The 25,212-nt window shown below is 43.2% G+C and overlaps 1 protein-coding gene across 5 annotated transcripts in view; it reads right to left on the bottom strand.

The window, feature by feature from the left end:
- LOC134341158 (CUB and sushi domain-containing protein 1-like) overlaps nt 1–25,212 on the bottom strand; it is a 2,430,601-nt gene that overhangs the window by 316,305 nt on the left and 2,089,084 nt on the right. The window lies entirely within an intron of this gene.

Below are 25,212 nucleotides of genomic sequence, written 5' to 3'. Positions count from 1 at the left end.
AATGCTGCTACAATCTTTCTTTGATATTAGGCCTAAAACAGCTCACAAAACTCCAGATGATAGTTTGACCAGTTTCATATAAAACCTCAGCATTGTTCTACTTACTTTAAGTGCACCACAGTATTGTTTACATCCTTCACATACATGAAGAGTAGAAATCTTCACATTACATCTCCATTTAAATGTGCAATGTGCAATCGTAGTAATTTATAATAATTCATAATAAATAGAACAGTCTATGTAATATAGAGTAGTCTCAAATCACTGTGATTTCATCAGTCTGATGGCTTGGTGGAAGAAGCTGTCACAGAGCCTGTTGGTCCTGGCTTTTATGCTATGGTACCGCTTCCCAGATGGCAGCAGCTGGACTAGATTGTGGTTGGGATGACTTGGGTCCTGAATGATCCTACAGGCCCTTTTAACACACCTGACCTTGTAAGTGTCCTAAACCATGGGAAGTTCACAACTACAGATGCACTGGGTTGTCCAAACCACTCTCTGCAGAGTCCTGCGATTAAGGGAGGTACAGTTTCCATACCAGGTAGTGATGCAGCCAGTCAGGATGCTCTCAATTGTGTCCCTGTAGAAAGTTCTAAGGATTTGGGGGATTTTGACAGCGAATGCTATGACAGCTCGGGATATCGAAATTAGAGTTCAATTTTGGCACCGTCTGAAAGCAGTCTGTATATTCTCCCTGTGACCATGTATGTTTGTGATAGACATTCTGATTTCCTTCCACAGTCCAAAGACATAACAGTTAGTTGGCTAATTGGTCAGTGTAAATTAGCTTGTAAAAAGACTAATGTTAAACAGGTGGCTTCCTAGGTGGCATGCCTCGTTGGGCAGAAGGGCCTGTTCCATGCTGTATCACTAAGTAAAATAAAAATACTTTACACTAGGCTGTCATCATGTGCTGTAAACACGGGGGACACTCTGTTAGTGAAGATGGAGCCTCTTATTCCAAATTCTCTGATTTTCGATGTACAAATGGATGCTTGTCACATATTATATCAATTTTGACATAATTATAGATTGTGTCCATTAAAATATTTCACTTGTTGATCAGAGTCCAATTACTCAGTGGTAGGTGGTAATGAAGTGAACTGAGTGAAAGCAGCTGTCAGAGCAACAACAACAAAGAAAAGCGCTGGCAATTGATCCCAGCCATATTCTTTTGGTCTACATTCTTTTAGTTGTCATATTATTCAGTCATTCAAATCAGTACTCAATTTATGGATGTTCTGCAAATTCAGCTCTCGTTTAACTCATTCGAGGAGGAAAGCATTCTTCTAGGGTGCATCACAACCTGGTACGGAAGTTGTCCTGTCAAGACTGGAAGAAGCTGCAGAAGATTGTGAACACGGCGCAGTACATCACACAAATCAATCTTCCCTCCTTGGACTCACTTTACACTTTACACGCTGTCGGAGCAGTGCTGCCAGGATAATCAAGGACACGACCCACCCAGCCAACACACTTTTCGTCTCTATTCCCTCCGGGAGAAGGCTCAGGAGCTTGGAGACTCGTACGGCCAGATTTAGGAACAGCTTCTTTCCAACTGTGATAAGACTGCTGAACAGATCCTGACCTGGATCTGGGCCATACCCTCCAAATATCCAGACCTGCCTCTCGGTTTTTTTGCACTACTTTACTTTCCATTTTTCTATTTTCTATATATGATTTACAATTTAAGTTTTTAATATTTATTATTTTTTACTATTTTTAATATTTAATATTTGTAATCCAGGGAGTGGGACGTGCAGAATCAAATATCACTGTGATGATTGTACGTTCTAGTACCAATTGTTTGGCGACAATAAAGTATAAAGTAAAAAGTAGAGCTGAGGTTTTATGAGACATTGGTCATACTGCATGGGGTATCATGACCAGTTTTGGAACTCCTATCTAAGAACAGGTGTGCTGGCATTGGAGACGGTCCAGGGTAGGTTTTCGAGAATGATCCCAGGAATGAAAGGGTCAATGTATGAGGAGCATTTGGTGGCCCTGAGCCTGTATTCACTGGAAACGTAGAGATAGTGGATGTGAAGAGGATGTTTCCTTCAGCGGGGCAGTCAGGATCAGAACTGCAGAATAGGACATTCCTTTAGAATAGGGATGAGGAGGCACTTTAGCCAATGAGTGGTGAATTTGTGGAATTTATTGGCACAGAAGGTTGTGGTGTCCAAGTCATTGGTAGATATAAAGCAGAGTTTGATAGTTTCTTGATTTGTAACAGTGTCAAATGTTACAGGGAGAAGCAGGAGAATGAGGTTGAGAGAGATAATAAATCAGCTATGATCAAATAACAGAGGCCTTCATGGGCTGAATGGCCTAATTCTGCTCCTATGTTGTATGGTTTTAACTGTGAAAGAAATAAAGAACATGATTTCATTTTCCAGCCCTACCACAGTTCCAGACATTTGGGACAAACTCATGGAAACCTCACCCAAATGCACATTGCAAGGCTTCTCTATACAAATAGTCAACTAGCAAATTTAGAAACTTTACAAACCAACCTAAGAGCAGAATCGATGGACAAAATAGTGTAATTCTGCTCCTATGTCTAATGGTCTAAAATGGTCTATAAGGTGTGGAGGCCTTCATTCCTCAGGGAACAGAGTTCAAGAGCCTCAAGATAATGTTGCAGCTCTATAAACCTTTGCAGCGTTGAGTTCAGTTCTGGTTGCACCACTGAGGTGAGGATGTGGAAGCTTTAGAGAGCACACAGGGGAGATTTACCAGGATGCGGCCTGAATTGGAGAGCATGTACTATGAGAATGCACTGAGCAAGCCAGAACTTTTCTCATAAGGGTGAAATAGGTTGATAGGTAATCTGATATTCTTGTACAAGATAATGAGAGGCATAGATCAAGTGGGTAAATGGAGCAGAATTGGCTAATATGAGGGGCCATAACTTTAAGGTGAATAAAGGAAAATACAGAAGGATGTCACAGCTAAGTCTTTTTGCACAGGGACCTGTGTGTGTGTGTGTGTGTGTGTGTGTGTGTGTGTGTGCATTTAATGCACTGCCAGGGGTGGTGGTAGACACATGGATGCTCGAAAAATGGAGGACTATGTGAGAAGGAAGGATAAGATTAATTTTTCTGGTCTTCTTTAAAATTAGGTTATTTGAGTTTCTTGTTTTATGACTGCCTGGAAGCAGACAAATCTCAAGGTGTATAATTTATGCATTCTTTGATAATAAATATGCTTTGAATAGTTTGAATACTTGAATTCTTCGAATAGGTGAAAAGGTTGGCACAATGTTGTGGGGTGAAGGATCTGTACTGTGCTGTACTGTTCTTTGATCTATGTACATTCTAAAAGAGAAGCTTAGCAAATGTTAGATTTGTTAGGAACGGAGAGGGTTACAGAAATGAAGCAACAAATGAACCAATCCTCATAACTGCTTAGTGATACACCATGCAAAATGAATTCATGTTGGCTGTGACACACAAGTGATTTATTCTCAATTAAACAGGATGCTGAACATGTAACTGAGAAAATTATTTCTGGTTGGGCGTAGTATTTTTCTGGTCAATTTCCAGCTGAGGCGACCAGATATTAGGTCACGGAGGAACACGTGACAGCGATGTGTGAAATGGCCAGCTTTTGGCTGCCTCAATGTAAAGGCAGGACAAGAGAAAAGAAGTGATTTCTCAAAAGCTCAGATTTTTTTTTTTTTTTTTAGGTATTATTTCAGTTCGAGGTTCCTTAATGATGTCATAGCTGGGGGGTTTTGCGGGGGAGGTGTGTACCTATTAAATGCTCCCAATGTTGGGTGTCTCAAATAGCCTCTGACATCTAAGTACAGCTCTTGGCCTTCACGTGTGGTTTAAATACTAAGCCTGGCAGAACCATTTCTACTGACAGGAGAAGAGGTCTTCTTATCGTGTCCACGGACAGTCTATACATGGCCCAGCCAGAACTGGACACATTTTTGTGCCTTGTTGTTGACTTCGGCAAGATCTGGAACAGTACAGGGTTCCTCTAGTGATGGGCATTGCAGGAGATGTTGCATAGCTTCATGAACAGTATTGTTCCATTACAATCAACCTCATCTGAAGCCTACATCGCCTTGTGGAAAGACCGGCTCGCCAGTCTCAAAGAACCCCCAACGATGGAAATTCCACCGGATGAAAACCTCCCCCCAGGAGCTAATTGCAACTGGGCAACCTGGAAGTGCCTTAACAGACTTAGGACTGGTGTAGGTCGTTCAAAGGGGTCACTAAGCAAATGGGGATATACAACCAGCCCGGCAACTTGGGAATGTGGAACTGAGCCACAAACTAGGAGAAGAGTTAAACATGGGTTACTGTTGCCTTAAAACCATTCGTTATGGGCAGATGGGACTCATCTGCCATAGTTGGCAGCTCATCTAGCAGAAGAATAACTCTGATCTCAAACCTCTGCTGCTTTGCAGATAAACCTACTCATGGGAAAAAGCTTCAGGAGTAAACCCTGTGGAAAAATCAGGAGCTGCAGTTCCTGGGGAAATCAGACATTGAGTTCAATGCTGACTGGCAACGGGTGCCAAACTGTACCAGTCTCTGCTGTTCCTTTGGATTCATCAGCCGCATGGAGAGGGGAGGTGGTTGCATGGGTAATAGCTTGCTCTCCATTTCGTACTGCCCTGGGGTGCTATTCTAGCTTGCACAGAAACAACTAAGACGCAACATACATGGTCAACCAACCCGTATTTAGGTTCGTAGGAATGGTTATCAAAGTCCAAATTTCAAAGTAAATTCATTATCGAAGTAAGTATATGTCACCATATACTACCCTGAGAATTATTTTCTTAAAGGAATTCACTGTAAAACAAAAAAATACAATAGAATCAATGAAAAACTACACAAAAAACAAAGATAGTCAAACAACCAACGTGCAAAAGACACATTGTGCAAATTAAAAACACAGTAAATAAGTTAATAAATAATACTGAGAATATGTGTTGTATAGATTGTGGAACCAGTTCAGAGTAGAGGTGAGTGAAGTTATTCTTGTTGCTTCAGGAGCCTGAAGTTTGTAGGGTATTAACTGTTCCTGGACCTCATGGTGTGGGAACTAAGGCTCCTGTACCTCCTGTATGATGGCAGTAGCGAGAAGAAAGCATGGCCTGGATAGTTTGGGTCCTTGATGAACGACGCTGCCTTCTCTTCGCAGTGCTCCTTGTAAATGTTCTCAATGGTGAGGAAGTCTTTTCCTGTGATGGATTGTGCTGCATCCTCTAGTTCTAGTAGGCTTTTCCATTCTTCAGCATTGGTCTTCAATCCTAATGCATGGACCACACAGAGGGCCTTTGAAACTGGCTTGGAGACAACCACTTACTACTCCTAAGCTAAGATTACTTTGCAAATACTAAAGTCTATACTTAGTTCACAATAATGGTTAAGTAAATATGACAGACCCTGCTTTCTTCTGGAAGTGCACCTTATAGATATGCTCAAAGGTAGTGACAGAGATGGGAGTCAGAGGTCAGGGTAGTGTTTAGGGATGGGGATCTGGGGAAATTAGAAGATTTGCTACATTCTAAACCTCTACTCTATGTTTGAAGGCCAGTAACGTGAATGCCTCCAGATGTCGGGCTGGCAGACACTTGAGATCAAGTGCTGGTGATGAAGCTAGAGTTCAAAGCCGAGTTTTCAAAGTCCCGGCATTGGCAAATCTGGAGTTCAAGTTCTGGAGTTTGAGGTCCTCATCTGGGGTCCTTATTCATTGCCAGTGACAAGTCTTGGGTTCATACTGAAGATCAAAGCCTGAAGGCGGATTGGAAATCCAGACGTCAAGCCCAATAGCTGGGGCCACAAAGTCCGCAGATCTCTGCAAATCCACTGAAGAAGTCAGGGTTCAGTTTCTGAGAATCTACAAGTCTGTTGGAGACTGGAGGGCAAGAAGATGGTCTGGCCTGGGGTTGGAAAAACTATGTACAGTAAATGCATTGGTTTTTGGGAAGAAAGAACAGGTCTTTGTTTGCTGTTTTGTCGCTACCTATGTTTTGTTTCATTGTGTTGTTTTATTCTATTGAACATGATGGGCATGTTATGCTGGCACCGGAATGTGCGTTGACACTCGCTGGCTGTCCCCCCGCACATCCTTGGATTGTGTTGGTTGTTAACGTAAATTACACTTTTCACTTTATGTATGTTTTGATGCACATGTGAACTCAGCAGGCAACCTGCTGGAGGAACCCAGCACCACCTGCAGTGGAGGTCCATTGTAATTCCAGATAAAAGCCACACTAACTTCTGATCTGGAGTATTGATATCGACTTCTGGATTCATGTCCTTGGCATTGAATTCAAATCCAGGCAAAGGCAATGCACAATCAGTGCAGACAGAATACTTGTGTTCAAGAAGACCTTTGTTGGCAACGGCCCAACAACCATTCTGGTCCAGCTTTGATGCAGATGCTAGGAACTGAAAGGCTGAGCTGCCCATTGTGTCTCTAAGCTTCCTTATTCAACAGGAACAAATAAAACTGGAACAAAAGGAAGGTTTAAAACTAAATCAGCCATTCAAAGGCATGGGAATACCTGTCTCCTTTTTTTATTCCCTCTACATTTGATTAACAGTCTGTTGTAAACTGTCTTTTGTTCATGTTTTTCTTGTTCATGTTCAAGTTTAATCATCATTCAATCATACACATGTATTCAACGAAATGAAACAGCATTTCTCTGGGGCCAAGATGCAAAACACAAGCCCACCCTGTACATAGTGATGGCACATACAGTCACAAAAAATAATATTAGCACTAGTCCCTGAGTGTTTTGGCCTGAAGATTAGTGGTGCATGAGATGTTGTCCTGCGGCCACATCTGTGCAAGAACACGTACACAACAGTTCCTCATCTCATGCTGGCTCAGTTACAGATGAAGGGAGTCCAGATTGTCTTCCAGGGAGCAGACACTAGAGGGTGCACTGATGGGACAGCTGGCTTGCAGGGGCCATTCCCCAATGCATAACGGATTCCAGTGTGCCTGCCGCGTCTCTGTTGTCTCTCAAACCACCTCTGGTGCCTCATGCATTGGATAGTGTAATAGGCGACAGTGCGGCATGAGGGCCTAGTTCACGCAACAACCAGCTATCCTGCAGTTGGTCTCAACAACGAACCAATGAACTGGACTTGAGGTACTTACTAATTTAGGAAGCAGGGTAGCACACCTCACTCCTGCCACCTGCATTTGAGCTGAGCCCACATCATACAATTGGCCTCTCGAATACATGTATTTTCTAATGTATTTGCAGTGCGCTACATCTTGAGGAGCACGAGTTCTGACAACTGTTGAGGTATAGATAGGGTAAATGAATTATAATAATATCAATCGTTGTATATAAGGTAATTTGCATATTTATATTTATTTATTATTGTGTCATTATCTTATTATGTTTTTCTTTGTGCTGCACTGGATCTGGAGTAACAATTATTTTGTTCCTCTTTAGATCAGTTTAAATTAGATTAGATTCAACTTTATTGTCATTGTGCCGAGTACAGATACAAAACCAATGAAATGCAGTTGGCATCTAACCAGAAATGCAAAGAATAGTGTTATTTACAAAATAATTGCAAATAAAAAGTAAGTGCTACAACACACAAATATAAAAGTACTGAGACAGTACAATATGGATGCAATACTGCTTAGCACTGTGATGTGAGGTTCAGCAGTGTCACAGCCTCGGGGAAGAAGCTCTTCCTGTGACTGCTGGTGCGGGAGCGGAGGCTCCTGTAGCACCTACCGGATGGGAAAAGAGTAAAAAGTCCATGGTTAGGGTGAGATGCATCCTTGATAATGTCTTTTGCCCTGCCCAGGCAGCTTTTATGGTAGATGTTCTCAATGGTGGGAAATTGGGTGTCAATAATCTGCTGGGCAGTTTTCACCACACGCTGGAGTGCTTTGCGGTCTGATACGGGACAATTGCCATACCACACTGAGATGCAGTTGGTGAGTATGCTCTCAATGGTACAGCGGTAAAAGTCCGTCAGTATCCTGGGACAGAGGTGAGCTTTCTTGATGCTCCGCAGGAAATAAAGGCACTGTTGTGCCTTTTTGATCAGGATGGAGGAGTTCAGGGACCAGGTGAGATCATCGGAAATGTGGACACCAAGGAACTTGAAGCTTGATACACACTCCACTACAGATCCGTTGATGTAGATGGGGATGTGAGTATGGCTCCTAGCATGCCTGAAGTCCACAATGATCTCTTTGGTCTTCTGGGTGATAAGGGCCAGGTTGCTGTCGGCACACCACGTGGCCAGGTGCTGGACCTCATCCCTGTAGGCCATCTTGTCATCCCCTCTGATCAGGCCAACCACTGTGGTGTCGTCTGCAAACTTGATTATGGAGTTAGAACCATGTACAGGAACGCAGTCATAGGTGAAAAGGGAGTACAGAAGAGGGCTCAGCACACAGCCCTGAGGCACGCCAGTGTTCAGGGTGAGGGTGGAGAAGGAGAGGTTGTCTAACTTAACTGATTGGGGTCTGTTAGTCAGAAAGTCCAAGGTCGAATTGCAGAGGGATGAGGATACAAAGGTGGCGAAGTTTGGCAATCAGCTTGGAGGGGATCACAGTATTGAATGCCGAACTAAAGTCAATGAAAAGCATTCCAATGTAAGAGTTGGGGCTGTCCAGGTGGGTCAGGGCAGGGTGAAGTGCCGCGGAGATGGCATCCACTGTTGACCTGTTGGTGCGATAGGCAAATTGATGGGAGTCCAGGGTACTATGTTACAAGGGTTCTGGAAAATACATTAAACAATCTTGAATCTTGAAATGCAAGCAGGTTTTATCCACTGAGATTGGGTGAGATTAGAAATAAATGTCATGGGTTAAGAGTGTAAAGTGAAATGTCTAAGGGGAAAATGAGTGGGAACTTCTTGACTTAGCTGGTGGTGAGAATGTGGAACAAGCTGTGAGCAGAAGTGGTGGATATGGATTCAATGTCAAAATTTAAGAGAAATTTGGATAGTTACATGGATGAATGGTGTGAAGGGCTATGGTCCAGGTGAAACTACTCAGATTAATATTTTGGCACGAATTAGACGGGCCAAAGGGCCTGTTTCTGTGCTGTAGTGCTCTATGACTGTTAGCCTTGATGGAAGTATACTGTATTAAATGCTAATTTGGCTGTACAGTGATTGTCACAGCAGTTTTATTGGTGTGTCATGGAAAAATTAGCTATCTGGATGCATCACAGCTTGGTATGGCAACCACTCTGCACCTGACTGGAAAAAGCAGCAGACAATTCACATTCAGATTCTCCACATGTATATCGAAATGCTTTGTTGACATTAACCAACATGTCTAAGGGTGTGCTGGGGGTGCCATGATATTTGGGTGCCAAAATAATGTGCCCACAATGTTCAGCAGAACAATAATAAAACAAAACAAGACACAGTTCAGCTCCCCCCATGGGCTCTGTCTGCATTTCTCACTGCTTCAGTAAAGCAACCAACATAATCAAAGACCTCACCCAGCTGGACATTCACCCTTTCCCTTTCTCTTTTGGCAGAAGAAGCAAAGTCCTGAAAGCAAACACCACCAGGCTCAAGGTCAGTTTCGGTCCCACTATAATAAGACTATTGAATGGTTTCTTAGTCTATTAAGATGGATCCTTGACCTTACAGTCCACCTTGTTATGATCTGATACCTATTGATTATCTGCATTTTCTCTGTAACTGTAACACTATATTCTGCATTCTGTTATTGTTATATATTGAACTATAATGTTGTTATGGAAAGGATGTACAAACTCTAAAGAGGGTACAGAGGAGATTTAACAGGATGCTGCCTAGATGACAGAGCATGTCTTATCGGGATGGTTTGAGTGAGCTAGGGCTTTTCTCTTTGGAATAAAGAAGGATGAGAGGTGACTGAATAGTGATATACAAGATGATGAGAGGCATAGATTGAGTGGATACCCAGAGACATTTTCCCAGGGTGGAATTTGCTAATATGAGGGGGGTCATAATTTTAAAGTGTTTGGAGGAAAGTATAGGGGGGAAATCAAGGTAAGTTTTTAACACAGAGCGTGGTGAGTGTGTGGAATGCCTTGCCTGCGGTGATGGTGGAGGCAGATACGTTAGGGACATTTCAGAAACTCTTAGACAGGCACAAGGATGATTGAAAATGGAGGGCTATCTAGGAGCAAAGGGTTAGATTGAATTTAGAGTAGGTTTAAAAGATCAAGGGCCGAAGGGCCTGTACTGTGATGTTACATTTTATGTTCTAACTACCTCAATGGACTGATGCAATGAACTGATCTGCAATGCAATGTACAGTATGCAATGCAAGTTTTTTCCTGTGACAATAATGAACCACTTCACCAATTTTATTTTGTGTTGGCTGTCAGAGAATCTGGAATTCATCGCTAAAATCAATGCCCTTTTTTTTCTGGACATTTGAGTACACAATCAGAAGTAGAAGAAAATCAACTTTGTGAACACGAGATTCTGCAGATGACGGAAATCCAGAGCGACATGTAAAAATGCTACAGGAACTCAGCAGGTCAGGCAGCATCAGTGGAGGGGAGTTTACAGTCAATATATTGGGCAGGACCCTTCATCTGTCATCTCATGCCCAGCCAGAAGCCCTGGCTGAATGCAGAGGTGCGCTCCCAACTAAAAGCCCGGGATGCTGCCTTCAAGTCCAGTGACAGAACAGTTCTCAGAGCAGTCAGCAGAAACCTCCATCTGAAGCATCAAGAACGCAAGGCCACCTATGCTCAAAATATTCAGGGGGAGCTTAGAAGAATTAATGGCGCTTAATGGCAACTCCTTTACTTGCATCTTCGAAAACAGCTCTATTTCCATCTTTAATATCTCTATTTTTCTCTTTCAAGGTTCTTTTGAAGACCCTGACCTGCAGTTACACACTGATAACAGTTCTTTGCGGAAATATGACCTGCTCTCCGGGTTTCACGACTGACAGTTATTCAGCACGCCAAGGACACGACCTAAGAGCTCAGCTCACTTTCAGGCTGCTCTGGAGACAGGTGGATCAAAGGTCAGTGTCCGGGCAGGAGATTGGTATGTTGTGGGAGATTGAAGATCTAAGGATGTGTGCCCAGAGACCCGAGATCTTTGCGCACAGAGCTTGGAAAAAGCGATGCAATGGACTTTTAACATCGTATGCCAGCGAGTTGTTTGTTATGTCTCCCCTCTCGCTGTGAAACAGAGACATCTCTTTCTCCCTTATTAGGGAGAGAGAAAGCCTGTGGTATGTCAAATACCGAGTGAACAAGTAGTCTTTGGAGTACTGCATGTCTGTGTCTTTGCTGTTACTTTGCTCACCCTTGAGTGCTTGGTGGCGTGTGCCAATGCTTTTTTGTTTGCCGGTGGGGGGGAAGGGGGGGGATCATTGCTTGTTGCCGCTTACATGCGGGATGGAGGGGAGCTGGGGGAGACTTTGGGGTTCTAACATTTAACTGTTATTCATTCTTGGGGGCGCTCCTCTGTTTTTTGTGGATGGTTGCAAAGAAAAAGCATTTCAGGATGTATATTGTATACATTTCTCTGACATTAAATGTACCTTTGAAACCTTTGATAACAGTTCTCAGCATATGTGGCTAGACACCAAGGACATTACTGACTATGCAAGGAAAATCAGTGTTGACTGTACTAGTGATGCCTTCCACCCTGGCGTACTAAACAACTTTTAAGCATGTTTTGACGCATACAACAAAACACTGGCCTCGACAGCTAACCACTCCCAAGTAAGTTGCCACTGTCTGTAACAGCAGCAGACATGAGGACCCTGCAGAGACTCAACACCTGTAAGACAGACAGCATTCCGGGCCAAGTACTCCACTATCCCTGTACCAAAGAACTCTACACCGTCAGAATTGAAGGACTACCACCTGGTGGCACTGACACCAATCATTGTGAAGTGCTTTGAATGGCTAATAAAGACGCACACCAAAAACTCCATTCCTGCCATGTTGGGAACTCCCCAATATGCTTACCGACAGAACTGCCCTACCACAGATGCCATAGCATCTGTCATGCACATGGCCCTGACACACTGAGAAAACAAGTACACTTCTGAATGCTGTTTCTGAATTTCAATTCGACAACCCACATTGTTCCAGAGACCTTGGTGAACAAACTCCTACTCTTCGATCTAAATATACCACTGCGCAACTAGTTTTGGACCTACTAGCCAATAGACCTCAGGTAGTCAAGATGCACAACCGTTCCTCCCTCTTCATCATCCTCAACATGGGTGCCCCAGAGCTGTGTGCTAAGCCCATTCTGTACACTTTGTTCACACACAATTGCACAGCTAACCACTTGAGTAATCACACCGAAAAGTTTGCCAGTGACAGGATAGTGGTGGGTCTCATCATCAATAATGTTGAGATAGTCTACAGAGAGGAGGTGGAAGAGCTTGAGGCCTCAAAGGAGGTGGTGATATCCTTCAGGAGAACTTGCACTACTTAAAATCTCCCTTTACATCGGAGGCACACCAGTGGAGACTGCAAGCTTCGAGGCGTGCACACCTTACACAACCTCTCCCGGTCCCTGAACACATTCGACATAATCAGGAAATCTTCTCACCAATGCCTCCACTTTCTGAGTAGGCTGAAGGGAGCTGGACTATGCACATCCATACTCACATCATTCTGCAAGATGTGCAGTACAAAGCATTTTAACAAGCTGCATCACTACATGGTATGGAAACTGCACTGCAACGACAGGAAACCTCTACAACAGGTGTATATATCTCTAGGATGGAGGGGGGTAGGCTGGTTCCAATAATGTGTTGGACAGTTTTGACCACCTGCTGTACAGCCTTCCTACATGCTGCAGTGCAGTTTTCATATATATATATATATATATATATAGAGAGAGAGAGAGAGAGAGAGAGAAAGAAAAAAAAGGTCCAGTAACATCATAAAGTATCTCACACTGGTCATGAACTGTTTGTCCCACTCCCATCAAGAAGGAGGCTATGTGGCATCTATAACTCAGGGCGGCAAGACTCAGAAACAGTTACATTCCCCAATCAGTAAGGCTGACCAACACCTCCACCAATTAATCCACCCCTCCACATCCCAACCACCGCTACTTTACCAATTCCTGTCGGTCACCTTATGTACAGACACTCCTATGCCTAGCGTCACTCTATCCATGTATATAAGCTATCTTAGATATTTATATTTATTATGCTTTTTAAAATTATTATTGTTCTTTATCTTTTACATTTTTGTTCTGCATCAGATCTGGAGAAACAATTATTTAATTCTCATTTACAGTTGTGTTCTGGAAATGACATGAAACAATCTTGAACCAGGACTGGAATGGAATAGGGAAGAAGCCAGAATAGGGAGTTGGGTGAGATGGGGGAAGGAGTACTAGATGGCAACCATTAGCTGAGTCAGGGTGGGGTTGAGGATTGGTGGATGGGGAGGGGGAATGAAGTGAGAAGTTGGGAAATGATAAGTGGAAGAAATAAAGGGCCAAAGAAGAAGGAATCTGATGGGTGAAGAGAGTAGACCATGGGAGAAAGGGAAGAAAGTGATGGGCAGGTGAGGAGGAGAGAAAAAGTAAGAAATGGGGAATTGAAAAATGGAGTTGGGGAGGGGAAGAAAGCACTGGAGGTTACAGAAATCAATGTTCATGCTGTCAGGTTGGAGGTGGTCTTGTTGGGTTTGTGTCTCATTGTAAGCTGTTTTCTGTTTGAGTTCCAGCACTTGATGTTTTTACTTGAGAAACACACTTCCCCTGGGAAAGAGCAACTGCCATACAATTGGTCAGCTGATTCCTATGACTAGTAGTACTCATTAGGGGGCATATACTGAGCAATCACTCCACATAAAATATGCAACTGAAAGGGGTAATAACATGGAAAATAATCATACCAAAACACACAGAAGACATCAGAAGTCACAAAAGCAATTAACCCTCAGTGAAATATCCTCTATCTGCCTTTTAAACTCATTTTGAAATTCAGTATTGCACTGGTTTTTTTGGCATATTTCTCTGCTTACACTTGTCAATCATTCACATTTACTGTCATGGGCATAAATATCCAGAGTATAAATGCCATGAAAATTTGCTCTTTGCAGCAGCAGAACAGTGCATTACAAACATGACAAACAAATTACCAAACCTAAATTAACATAAATATGCATAATATGAATAAGTACACAAAAATAAACATAATAGCATTAGTGTAATTTAAACCATAAGACCACATGACAAAGGTAAAGGCAAAGAAGTGGCAAATGAAATACAACGTTGGAAAGTGTATGGTTATGCACTTTGGTAGAAGAAATAAACGGGCAGACTATTATTTAAATGGGGAGAGAATTCAAAGTTCTGAGATGCAATGGGACTTGGGAGTCCTCGTGCAGGATACCCTTAAAATTAACCTCCAGGTTGAGTCGGTGGTGAAAAAGGCGAAGGCAATGTTGGCATTCATTTCTAGAGGAATAGAGTATAGGAGCAGGGATGTGATGTTGAGGCTCTATAAGGCACTGTTAAGACCTCACTTGGAGTACTGTGTGCAGTTTTGGGCTCCTTATTTAAGAAAGGATGTGCTGACATTGGAGAGGGTTCAGAGAAGATTCACTAGAATGATTCCAGTAATGAGAGGGTTAACATATGAGGAACGTTTGACTGCTCTTGGACTGTACTCCTTGGAGTTTAGAAGAATGAGGGGGGACCTCATAGAAACATTTTGAATATTGAAAGGCATGGACAGAGTGGATGTGGCAATGTTGTTTCCCATGGTGGAGGAGTCTAGTGTGAGAGGGCATGACTTAAGGATTGAAGGGCACCCATTCAGAACAGAGATGTGAACGTTGCCACGGGTGGCAGTGGAGGTCAAGTCACTGGGTGTATTTAAGGCAGAGATTGATAGGTATCTGAGTAGCCAGGGCATCAAAGGTTATGGTGAGAAGGCGGGGGAGTGGGGCTAAATGAGAGAATAGATCAGCTCATGATAAAATGGCAGATCAGACTCGATGGGCTGAATAGCCGACTTCTGCTCTTTTGTCTTACGGTCTTATGGAATAAGACAACACCCCTTCAAGTTCAGATGTTGGAATATCCGCACAATGATGACTGGACTTGTCCAAAATCTCAAGGATATCGATGATGCATTAAAAACAGCGGTCATTAGCAATGAGCTACTAAAGCTCAAGGTAGATATAGCTACCCTACAAGAAACATGTTTGGCGGATTCAGGTACACTGAAGGAAAGGGACTACACATTCTTCTGGCAGGGAAAGAACCAAGACGAGCCACGCAAGCATGGGGTGGGTTTTGCCGTTAGGAACTCCTTGTTGCAAATGGTGGAGCCACCAGAAAATGGATCAGAATGACTTATGACCCTCTGCCTACACACCAGTCGTGGCCCAGTATCTCTCGTCAGTGTGTATGCCCCTACCTTGAACTCAACCTCTGAGGCAAAAGACATGTTCTACGACAAATTAGAAGCTGTTGTCAGGAATATTCCCAGTGTTCCCAGAGCCGTCTCTATTTCCTGAGGAGACTGAGGTCCTGTAACATCAGCTGGACGATGCTGAGGATGTTCTACGGGTCTGTGGTGGCCAGTGCTATGATGTTTGCTGTTGTGTGTTGGGGCAGCAGGCTGAGGGTAGCAGACACCAACAGAATCAACAAACTCATCCGTAAGGCCAGTGATGTTGTGGGGATGGAACTGGACTCTCTCACGGTGGTGTCTGAAGAGGATGCTGTTCAAGTTGCGTGCCATCCTGGACAATGTCTCCCATCCACTACATAATGTACTGGGTGGGCACAGGAGTACATTCAGCCAGAGACTCATTCCACCGAGATGCAACACAGAGTGTCATGGGAAGTCATTCCTGCCTATGGCCATCAAACTTTACAGCTCCTCTCTTGGAGGGTCAGACACCCTGAGCCAATAGGCTGGTCCTGGACTTATTTCCTGGCATAATTTACATATTACTATTTAACTATTTATGGTTTTATTACTATTTATTATTTATGGTGCAACTGTAACGAAAACCAATTTCCCCCGGGATCAATAAAGTATGTCTATAACTATGACTATGACTATTTGAGCACCTCGTTCTCCTTGGTGACTTCAACGTCAGAGTGGGAGCCGATAACGATTCCTGGCCGTCTTGTCTTGGCAACTTTGGAATTGGCAAAATAAATGACAATGGACAACATCTCCTGGAGTTCTGCTCCTATCAAGGCCTGTGCGCAACTAACTCCTACTTTCAGACAAAGTTGCAGTACAAGGTCTCATGGCGACATCCACGGTCTAAACACTGGCACCAACTAGACATGATCATCACCAGGTGCTCTTTCATCAACTCTGTACTAATCACCCACTCATACCACAGTGCAGACTGCGATGTGGATCATGCTTTAGTATGCTGCAAGATCAAACTACGTCCGAAAAAAATCCACCACTCCAAACAAACTGGAAAACCTCGCATCAACACAACAGAGATGAAACAGTCAGAAAAGATTGACCAGTTTGCCAAGTCAGTACAGGGTGCTATGACTAGCTCCTCACAAGGAGATACTGCAACAGAACAATGGTCATACCTTCGCGACACCATCCATGAATCAGCACTCTCTATCTATGGAAGAAAGACCACAAAGAGCAGTGACTGGTTTGAGGCAAAGTCCAACATCATGACTCCTGTAATCAAAGCCAAGCGTGCAGCTCTCACAGAGTACAAGTGCTCACCATCCGACCAAACACCCCAGGCAGTTCGAGCTGCTAGAAGCAACGTGCAACGGACTGCAAGGCAGTGCACAAATGAGTATTGGCTCTAGCTCAGGGAGGACGTTCAGACAGCAGCTGTGACAGGCAACATCAGATCGATATGTGATGGTATCAAGAAGGCCCTTGGCCCATCGCAGAGCAAAACAGTACCCCGGAGTCATCCAGCAGTGAAATAATCACCGATAAAAGCAAGCAGATGGAATACTGGGTAGAACACTACTCGAGGGAAAACGTTGTTAGCTCAGCCATTGATGCCATCAATTGTCAACCAGTCATGGATGAACTCGACTCCGAACCAACCATTCAGGACCTCAGCAAGGCAATTGACAGTCTGGCTTCAGGGAAAGTTCCTGGCAATGATGGGATTCCTCCTGATCTGATCAAACACTGCAAGAACTCACTCCTCCAACCTTTACACAAGGTCCTCCATCATTGTTGGAAGGAAGGAGCTGTACCACAGGATATGCGCGATTCCAGAATCGTCACTTTGTACAAGAACAAGGGTAATAGCAGCGACTGAAACAACTACAGGGGCATCTCCCTCCTGAGTATTGTCGGCAAAGTCCTTGCTCGTGTAACTCTGGCACGTCTACAAACTCTGGCAGAATGAGTATACCCTGAGTCCCAATGTGGTTTTTGCGCAAGGAGGTCAACTGTCGACATGATTTTCTCACTCCGTCAACTCCAGAAGTGCAGGGAACAACAGAAACCCCTCTATGTCGCTTTCATCAACTTGACCAAGGCATTCAACCTTGTCAGCAGGGATGGGCTCTTTCAGATTCTCCTCAAGATCGGCTGTCCCCCAAAACTCCAAAGTATCATCAAGTCATTCCACGACGACATGAGGGCTACTGTTAAGTAGGATGGCAGCTCATCAGAACCCTTCACTATTCGTAGTGGAGTCAAACAAGAATGCGTGTCGGCCCCAACATTATTCAGCATCTTCTTCTCTCTGCTATTGAAGCACGGGTTTGGGACGTCGACAGAAAGCATCTCCATGCACACCAGGCCTGATGAGCGGCTGTTCAACCCTGCGCACCTGAGAGCAAGAATAAAGGTGCAAAAGATCTCAATATGTGACATGCTCTTTGCCGATTACGCTGCTATAACCTCTCACACCAAAAAGCAACTACAAACTCTCAAGGATGGTTTCTCTAAGGCATGCAAGGACTTCAGGCTTACCATCAGCCTAAAGAAAACAAATGTCCTTGCCCAGAATGTAGTGGAGACACCAGTCATTAACATCAACAATTATGATCTGGAAGTGGCCCACGAGTTCACATACTTGGGGTCGACCATTAGTGACATTCTCTTCCTCAATGCTGAAATCAATAGGTGTACCGGCAAAGCAGCAACGATCCTTGCTCGACTCTCCTCGCAAGTCTGGGAGATCCAAAACTTGCTACAAATACCAAGACTGATGTGTACAATGCATGCATTATCAGCACCCTCCTGTATGGTAGCGAGACTTGGACCACCTACTCCAAGCGGGAGAGGAAACTCAATAGCTTTCACTTGCATAGCCTTCGCCGCATCACCTGGAGAGACAAAGTCCCAAACTCTGAGGTCCTCTCCTGTACTGGACTTCCCACAATGTTCTTGCTTTTAGGACAACACAGACTGCGCTGGCTGCGTCACATCCGTTGAATGAAGGATGGTAGACTGCCAAAGGACTTCCTGTACGGAGAACTAGCAACAGGCAAGAGGAACGTTGGTAGACCCCAGCTTCGCTTCAAGGACCTCTGTAAGTGTGACATGAAAGCCTTAAAAATCAACACAGAGTGCTGGGAGGACAGCAGATGACCACAACAAATAGCGAGGTACTCTTCAGCAACACCTAGAGCAAGGTGAAAGAGTGATCCTGAATCAGTTTGAGGAGTGGAGAGCTAAACGGAGAACACAGCGGACAGCGGACAATTCCACAACGCCCTACACATGCAGAAACTGTGGCACAGCCTGCCGTTCCAGGATCGGCCTCAATAGCCACAGTCGACACTGCTCGACAAAACAGCGACTACCAGAGGCACAGTACCCATGGTCGACCATGACTGACGGAGGCCTCACACAAGCCTCCAGAGCCATCTGTGGCAATGAATAGCATTATGAAGGACCCCACGCACCCCTCATATAAACTCTTCTCCCTCCTGCCAACTGGAAAAAGGCACTGAAGCATTCGGGCTCTCACGACCAGACTATGTAACAGTTCTTCCCCCAAGCCATCAGACTCCTCAATACCCAGAGCCCGGCTTGACACCAACTATACTCTCTACTGTGCCTACTGTCTTGTTTATTATTTATTATTATTTATTGTAGTGCCTGCACTGTTTTGTGCACTTTATGCAGTCCTGGATAGGTCTGTAGTCTAGTGTAGTTTTTGTGTTTTTTTCTTCCATAGTTTAGTGTAGTTTTTGTATTGTTTCATTAGCACCATGGTCCTGGAAAACGTTGTCTTATTTTTACTATGTTCTGTACCAGCAGTTACGGTTGTAACGACAATAAAAAGTGATTTGACTTGAATTCCACAGATTCGCTACTCTCCGGCTAAAGAAATTCATTCTCTTCCTTGTTCTAAGGGCCATCTTTCTACACTGAGAGATTCATCCACTTTTGGATATATCCACTTCAAGCCCACTCCATTTGGGCCTTTCAATATTCATGAGGTTTAAGTGAGTTCCCTCCTCATTCCACGCATCTAGAATGGATATGATTTTTACAGTATAACAACTCCACGACGAAGGCTGGGAGCAGCATTTCCTGGCTTCTGTCAACCTCATTAATGACATCGTCAATCGCAAGTGACTATGGAACACACATCTACAATTCGATGCCCTTTGACACCTTTATTTAAATTTAAGGAATGAGCATTTCCAGGTGACCAGGAATAATACCTATTTACTTTCCTGGTCTTTAGTTGGCGTAGGACCCACTACCATCAGAAAGGAGGTACAGGAGCATCAGCAATAGGAGTGCCAAACTGTGTAACAGCTTCTTCCCTCAAGCTGTGAGACTGATAAGTACCTTGTCACCACCATGGTCTTGCCACCAGGACAGCAAGCTGTTTACTGTTTAAATGTGCTGCGCATTACATTTTATATTTTATTAACTTATTTTTATGCTTATGTAATATTTTGTTTTATGTGTTGTGTGTGATATCTGATTTGTGGGTGCACCTTAATCCAGAAGAATGTTGTTTCATTTGGTTGTATATACGTACTGTCAGATGACAATAAACTTGTTATCTTGTGGACACAGCCCAGACAATCACAGGTAAAGCCCTCCCCACCATTGAGCACATTTACATGGAGCGCTGTCACAGGAAAGCAACTTTGATCATCAGAGGCCGCAAGCATCTAGTCCAAACTCTCTTCTGGCTGCTGCCATCAGGAAGAAGACATAGGAGCCTTCGGACCTGCATCACCAGGTTCAGGAACAGTCATTACACCTCAACCAGTTATCCTCCCTGGCTCTTGAACACTGAACAGTTCCTGTAACCTATGGACTCACTTTCAAGGACTCTTCACCTCATGTTCTAAATATTTATTGCTTATTTATATATTTTTATTTTGCTTTTTTTGCTATGTATTTATTGTAAATGCCACAAGAAAACGAGTCTCTGTATATGGCTCCATATATATACTTCGATAAAAAACTTACTTTTAACTTTTTGAACAAATTTGAACTTGATTATTTGATCAGAATGTTAGAATATGCATGATTAAAACATAAGTTTGAGTAGCTTCCCATGTTTTCTCTGACTCTGAAAAGATGTCAGAGTTAAAAGGATGAAAAGATTCAATCTGCTGCAAAATCAGAGAGAAACAAAAATTAAAAAAAAACAGCATTGTGTAAATGCACACTCCTGGGTATGGAGAGATCTGGACATTAACTGCAGGCAACAGCAGGATGGAATTGCAGCATCTAAGCATGGTAAATGTCAAACCAGTCAGTCAAGCAGTATAGGGATTAATTGGATATACGCTTTTCCTGGCATGACTATGCATTAGTAAAAGCAGTCAGCAAAATGTCATTGTAATGTTTTTTTAAAGATTTGTAAATGACCTGACTTTGTTCCATCTTATAAAGTTTGATCAGATGTCTGGAATTTAAGGCCCAATGGCTGAAGCCTTGAATCTGCAAATGTACTGGGGAAGTCAAACTTCCAATGTCTAATTCCAACAACAATTCCTAGTCTCATTCAACTTAAGTGGAAAAAGAACCCCTTCTCTTCTCCTCACCTGCCGTCACCTCCTTCTGGTGTCCCTGCTCCTTCCCTTTCTCCTGTGGTCCATTTTCCTCTCCTATCAGATTCTTTCTTTATCTCCTTCACCCATCCCCTCCCAGATTCTCACTTACTTAACCATCCCACGTTCTCCTTCACCTGGTCTCACCTGTCACCTGCCAGTTTGTACTCCTTCTCTTCCTTCCATCTTATGCTTCCTTCTGCCCCCTTCCTTTCCAATCCTTTTGAAGAACCTCTGCCCAAAACGTCAACTGTTTATCTCACTCTACAGATGCAGCTTGACCAGCTGAGTTCCTCCAGCATTTTGTGTGTGTTGCTCTGGATTTCCAGCATCTGCAGAATCTCTTGTGTTTATAATGTGCATGTGATCAGAAGTTCCCTTTGGGTGCTCCATTTGCCTCGGTGGCTTTCAGACAGGTTAACTGGTTACTGTAAATTACTGCACCAATTCTGAGTTATTTTCCTTAACTTCTGTAGTTAACTTTATTTTTTTAATTTTATTTTATTTAGAGATACAGCACAGTACAGGCCCTTCCAGCCCTTGGGCCACACAACCCAAAAGACCCCAATTTAACCCTAGACTAATCACAGGATAATTTACAATAACCAATTAGCCCACTAAATGGCACATCTTTGGACTGTAGGAGGAAACCGAAACATCCAGAGAAAACCAAGGCTTTACATGAGGATGACGTACAGAATTCTTACAGATGACGTCAGAACTGAACTCTGAACTCCAACATCCCAAGCTGTAACAGTGCCGTGCTGACTGCTTTGCTACCATGTTGCCCACTAGGATACTGGTTATTCTGTTTATATCCAGGATTGTGGTATGGGTTTTGATTACTTACTTCATACAAGAAAACATTTTGTTGAGAAACATTTTCAGCTATAGCATTTAAACCACAGGGCCATAAGTTATGAGCAGAATGAGGCCCGTTAGCCCCTTACATCTGAATTGTAGAGTCCTTAAAAGTAAGTCTGTAGCTTCTGAGGTCAGTTTCATGTTGAAGTGAGTGAAGTTATCCATGCTGGTTGAAGGGTAATAACTGTGACACCAAAGGCTTCTGTCCCTCCTGCTAATGGTAACCCACTTACCATTCAAGAATCTATCAACCTTTTCCTCAGTGTGCACTGGCTTCCTCCCAAGGTCTAAATATGTACCGGTTAGTAGGTCAATTGGTTATTGTAAATTGTGCTTTGACTAGGCTGTGGTTAAATTGTTGTTGACTGGTGCAGCTCATTGGACTGGAAGGACCCGTTTTGTTCTGCATCTCTAAATGCAAATAAGTAAATAAATAGATAGATAAGTATGTAAATAAATAAATAAACCACGTGTACAGAGTGTGGTCTGTAGGTGCAGAAGCATTTATGCAAGGATTTTTTCCAGGAGGCGACATGCGAATCTGCGGAGATTCCGGGAGCACTGTAATACTGTTGAGAGGAATGAAAGGTCACATTCACCAAAAGGCTGAGAGAGCCTCAAGTATCCAGTGGAGCTTTTCAAGATTCTATGATAAGCAGCGTTCAACGTAGTAAATATCAGCAGAGACAACCTGCAAGTATCTGAGATTGAAGCTGACCTCGACATTTGAGTGGAAATGGGAGCACTTGAGTGAGCTTGTACTTGTGGCTATTTATTCCTATGTGGGCTGAGGATAACAATGGCAATGGCAATGTCAACATTTAGTCTTCGTCCCTACTTGCCCCTAAACAATGGAGAGGGTCAAGATTCAAGTGTATTGTTGGGTCAAAGTCAAAGTTCAAAGTAAATTTATTGTCAAAGTATGTATATGGTACCATATATTACCCTGAGATTCATTTTCTTGTGGGCATTCACAGGAAATAAAGAAATACTGCAGAACTTATGAAAAACTATACATGCACAAAAGCTGACAATCAAAGTGTAAAACACAAACTGTGCAAACAAAAAAATACAATACTAAGAACACGAGTAGTAAGGACATCATCAATAACCCCCACCATCCAGACACTGCTCTGTTCTTGCTGCTGCCATCAGGAAGAAGGTACAAGAACTTCAGGTCCCACGTCACCAGGTTCAGAAGCAGTTATTACCCTTCAACCAGCGGGCTCCTGAGCCAGTGTGGATAATTTCACAACCCCAACAGTGAACTGATTCCACAAACTATAGATTTGCTTTCAAGGAGTCGTCAACTCATGTTCTCAATATCATTTATTTATTTATTTATTTATTCATTTATTATTTTGTTTTCCTTTTTGCATTTGCACAATTTGATTTGTTTTGCACATTGGTTATTTGTCCATCTTTGTGTGTAGGTTTTCATCTACTCCGAATGGACACATGAAAATGAATCTTAGGAGGTATATATGAATATTGATGATCACTTTTCTTTGAATTTTGAACTAAGTAGTCCTCGAAAAGTGATTCTGTAGTTTGTAGAATCAGGTCAGAGTGGAGGCGAGTGACATTATGCAGAATGGTTCAGGAGCCTGATGGTTGTGGGGTAAAAACAGTTCCTAAACCTAGAGATGTTCATTCTAAGGCTCCTGTGCCTGCTGTCCAATGATGATAATGAGAAGAGAGTATGGTCTGTATGGGGTGGGGGTCCATGATAATGGATGCTGCTTTCTTGTGGGAATGCTCCTAGTAAACGCACTCAGTGGTAGGGAGGGCTTTGCATGTGATGGACCAGGCTGTATCCATTACCTTCATTAGGCATCCCTGCTCTTGCCATACTGGACTGTAAGCCATGGATAGGACTAACAGGTAACGATAGCGGACTGTCTTCCAAAGGGGAAGAGACAGAACTGGGAAAGAACTAGAAGTGTTTTTTTTAAACAACTATATTGTTGCTTCATGTTTATTGTTACAGAGACTAGTTTCTTCTTCATTCCAGATTTATGTTACCATCTGAATACCTCAGCAGCTATGCTGGAATTCAAACACAGGTCTCCAGATCAAAGGCTCAGAATCCTGGCTGGTAACTTAAGGAGGAAGAATATTGCATAGAAACATAGAAAACCTACAGCACAATACAGGCCCTTCGGCCCACAGAGTTGTACCGAACATGTCCCTACCTTAGAAATTACTAGGCTTACCTATAGCCCTCTATTTTTCTAAGCTCCATGTACCTATCCAAAAATCTCTTAAAAGACCCTATCGTATCCGCCTCCACCATCGTTGCCGGCAGCCCATCCCACGCACTCACCACTCTCTGCATAAAAAACCTACCCTTGACATCTCCTCTGTACTTGCTCCCCAGCACCTTAAACCTGTGTCCTCTTGTGGCAACTATTTCAGCCCTGGGAAAAAGCCTCTGACTATCCACATGATCAATGCCTCTCAGCATCTTATACGCCTCTATCAGGTCACCTCTCATCCTCCATCGCTCCAAGGAGAAGAGGCCGAGTTCACTCAACCTTATTCTCATAAGGCATGCTCCCCAATCCAGGAAACATCCTTGTAAATGTCCTGTGCACCCTTTCTATGCCATCCACGTCCTTCCTGTAGAGGCGACCAGAACTGAGCACAGTACTCCAAGTGGGGTCTGATTTGATCCTGAGAGGAGAATTTTCATCTAATATTAACATCAAAAAACCAAAAGTCCCTACAAAGTATAGATAAAAGACAGCAAAAAGGTGATATCCATGATGAAGGACTCCCATCACCCAGGACATGTCCTCTTCTCATTGCTAACATCAAGGCGGAGGTTCAGCAGCCTGAAGACACACACTCAATGTTTTAACAACAGCTTCTTCCCCTCCAGCAGCATATTTCTGAGGCTACATCCACACTACGCTGGATAATTTTGAAAACGCCGGTTTCGAGTAAAAACGACAGGCGTTTTTCAAAATATCTCTGTCCACATTAGACGGATATTTGGGCAAATCTCCTCCTACTGGGCATGCGCAGGACACACAGAAAACAAGCGAAGAGCAAACGGTATACTTGGTGCACGTTTGTCCAGTTACAGAGTAGACAAACTTAAAAGGAATTGCTCTTGGCTCTCGCGCAGGAGGACTTAAAACTTAAAAAGACAAATACTGGATGAATTACTCAATGGGCAATGAACCCATGTATACATCTCACGACTTTCATCTTGCTCTCGTTCTGCACTATTTTTGTTATATATATGTTTTTTATTTGCATGTGTAGTTTTATTTATGATTATGTATTACAACATACTGCTACCACATACAAAATATTTCAAGACTTATGCCAGTGATAATAAACTTGATTCTGATTCTGCTTATGATTATGATTCAAA

Source organism: Mobula hypostoma, chromosome 2 (genome assembly GCF_963921235.1).
Source record: "Mobula hypostoma chromosome 2, sMobHyp1.1, whole genome shotgun sequence".
In the NCBI taxonomy this organism is placed as follows: domain Eukaryota; kingdom Metazoa; phylum Chordata; class Chondrichthyes; order Myliobatiformes; family Myliobatidae; genus Mobula; species Mobula hypostoma.
The sequence above is the reverse complement of the archived record's forward strand: the minus strand, read 5'-3'. Positions and strand labels throughout refer to the sequence as shown.